The sequence below is a fragment of the Lucilia sericata genome, unplaced genomic scaffold (genome assembly GCF_015586225.1).
Source record: "Lucilia sericata isolate MDLA Ls3-8-SP2 unplaced genomic scaffold, ASM1558622v1 Contig000068F_arrow, whole genome shotgun sequence".
Classification (NCBI taxonomy): Eukaryota; Metazoa; Arthropoda; class Insecta; order Diptera; family Calliphoridae; genus Lucilia; species Lucilia sericata.
Genome location: NW_023994102.1, coordinates 339,231 through 342,694, shown reverse-complemented (window position 1 = coordinate 342,694; position 3,464 = coordinate 339,231).

The following is a 3,464-nucleotide window of genomic DNA, read 5'->3' as shown; positions in this document are numbered from 1 at the left end:
TAATTTCATATTTATTTTTAAGCCTGTTATGAACGTTAGTAATTTTCTAAAGCGAACATTATATGGAGGCCATGTCCAAATGTAAACCGATTTTGTCCATTTTGAATACCAATCAAACTGCAACAATAGTTTAGGTCCTACCGTTCATTCAAGAGACTGACTGACAGACATGTCTAGATCGTTTGAGAATAAGAACCTAGAAAATTTCGATGTTACAAATGAAATCAAAGATTTATAATCGAAACTAGATAATTCCCCAGCAAAAAATAATTGATGTCATACTTTACAAACTACATCTTAATCACATCTTAAAATGCGATTTCATATTTTTCACTTTTATAAACCAAATATTTCCTTACAAATGACACCCCAGTTAAAAGTGAGGAAAGAGATGTGGAAAAGTCATTACAAATAACATATTTGAAGTACATCAAGATTTGGTGAAAGAGTTGTGAAATTTACATAAACGTGTCATTAAGAGAATGTGTTTTATTTTTACATCCAAATATCGGATTTTTACTGCTTCTAAAAATAAGATCAGATGTAGTTCAAACCTGCCAAAAATGAACAACATCCCTCCAATGACACGCTAATGTAAAATTCATAGGTTTTACACCCGAATTTGAAGCACTTCGGGTTACTAGTTGTGATGAAAATTCTACATCTTTTTCCACACTTTTTTTGCTGGGTCAAATTAAATGTTTCACTTTTCTTAGCTTTTTAATCAGTTTCTGGTTAACAGTTTTTCAAATCTGCCGAAAAAACGAAGATTTTCAGCATTTTTAAAACTTTTTGATGATATAAAAATATAATGAAAAAAAAACATTTTTTAAACCGTTCGGCGTTCGGTGTTCGGTCAAAATTTCGCCGAACACCTCACATTGACCGAACCTCACATTATACCGAACTCCGAACCCGTACCCGAACGTTCAGTCGGACACTACATATTACTAATTTACTGTATTAGTAACCAATTTCCAACTCTTCTTTTTTCTGTGTGTAAAAATGATCTTATATAACCAGAGATATGCATACGTCTCCGAACATTATAAACGTAACGAACAATTATATTCACAATTCGATTTAAACTTAATATATTATATGACATGATACCAGAAAAAACCTCTAGCCCATAACAAACATGTGGCATTAAAAGTGCATAGGCCAATTTACGTTTGATAGTATAGGTCAGATATATATTGCACGAATAAAAACTCCTCAAAATCCCAACAATTTTACCATGTAAATAGTTTATATGAAAAGAAAAATTAAGTTGGTCATCAACATACACCCCCAACATCCAAATATATTAACAAATTCAATTGTCGATTCACCAACAGATACAGTTAATCACAAAAATAAGTATACAGAAATACTGACGATTGGATTTATTAAAAAAAAGATATTATTTCTTCAAAAAACAAAAAAGTGACACATTTATTTATTAAAAACAATTATGATAATTATTATTTACTACTTTTTTTATTCATATTTTGGTTCTTTGAGTTCTCATTTAAGCTGAAGTTAAAAAGGTGCAAAATTTACGTCACAAAAGTAAGTATACAGATCATTTCAGTATATATTTGGTTTAATGATATTAACAAAATTTATGAAAATTTTACTTGTATTAATATAATTACTTTTTAATAAAATATTTTTTTTCCGAAATCTTGAAATTTGGGCCGATTGGCTCCGGAATTAATTAGTAGAACAGTTTTTTCTCATTTCTACGATTTTTTTACACTTTAGACACCGGATTTTGGATCTGGTGGTCATTGAACCCTCCAAATGATGCATTGGAAATAGAATTTTTAACTTTTGAAAAGAGTTGTTATTTCGAAATTAATGTTATGTGCATGGATTTGGCTATTTTGAACACAGTACGTTCTTAAAAAACCGAAGCTTAACTCCGATTTCTTAAGACTTATAACATAAACTTTAAAATTTTGATAATTCTACATATTTCCTTTAATTTAAACAGGTTTTCGAAATACTCCGATTTCCAAAGCATACAATAATGCTACCAATCATATCTTGATATAGTCGATACAATAACCATGTTTTATGGATCCGACATTTTATTTGTTCTAGCAACAAATTAAGATGTATCCGTGTTCAAAATTGTTTAATTCGTATTCATACCACCAATTGAGCCTGATTTAATGTAAAAATCTTACTATTTTGGACAATAATCAATTTCAGAACCGATATGTAGTGTAAGTTATTGATATGGTCACCATTTGACGATTATTGGTAGTATTTAGGAGTGTGTAATGGATGATTGGAACCAAAAAACTTGTTTTAATTAATGGATACTAGTACAAATATTATTAATATCGCATTTTAAGATATATATTTTAGGAAATCGCCGTTAAATATCGAATATGAACGCTATAATATGTTAAAAACGGCAATGTTCCGCAATGGATTGCAATTATTGTAAAGAAACAAATAATTTAAAAGTTAAAATATCGTCTTCTAATGTATCATAATGAACAAACGAAGGATATTATTGAATACCCGATCCAAAACTCCGGGGTTTTAAATAGTCAGATGTTCTTAAATAGGAAAAAATGCTCCTATAAATAATATTCAGATCAATTACCAAAAACTTAAATTTTTCGGAACAAAAAGTGAATTTTTTCCATGTTATAGTGTACAGAATATTTTATTATAAAATAGTTACATTCAAACAGGTAAAATTTTCATGAATTTTGTTAATATTATTAACTATTTAACTACACCTTAAATGAGAACTCAAGTAACCAAAATAACCCGGAAAAAAGTAGTAAATAATAATTATCATAATTGTTTTTAATAAATAAATGTGTTACTTTTTTGATTTTTGAAAAAATAATATCCTTTTTTAAATAAAACCAATTGTTAGTATTTCTGTATACTTATTTTTGAGATTAACTGTCTATCAAGATTACTAACAGAACTACCAAACATCATAGCCTTTGACTTTGAAGAATTAATCTTGAGTAAATTATTCTTTGCCCATAGCTCAACTTGATCAATGGAATAGTTTGTAATCGATTGCAGTACATCTTTATTATCACGGTTAGAACTAAAAAGAAGAAAAATATCATACGCAAATAAAAATGGTCTACATTTGTGTCAATATGTTCAGCAAGATCATTCACATAAAGTGAAAACAGCGAAGGTCCCAAGACCGACCCCTGAGGCACACTAGAATCTTGTTAAGTCAAGCGATATCAAAGTATACATCTCCCTATTATTAACATTCTTACGAACAGTATCAGTTAAATTAAGCAACAATGAAGTTGTGTTATGACCACTACGAAAAGCATACTGCGAAGGACTGATTTTGCTATTAACAAGAGAATGCATTTGAACTTTTACAACATGCTCAACTATCTTGAACAAAACTGGAAGTATAGCATATAATAAAAATAGCAATAAATAAACACCCACAGCCCTGGATTTGACTTTACATACTG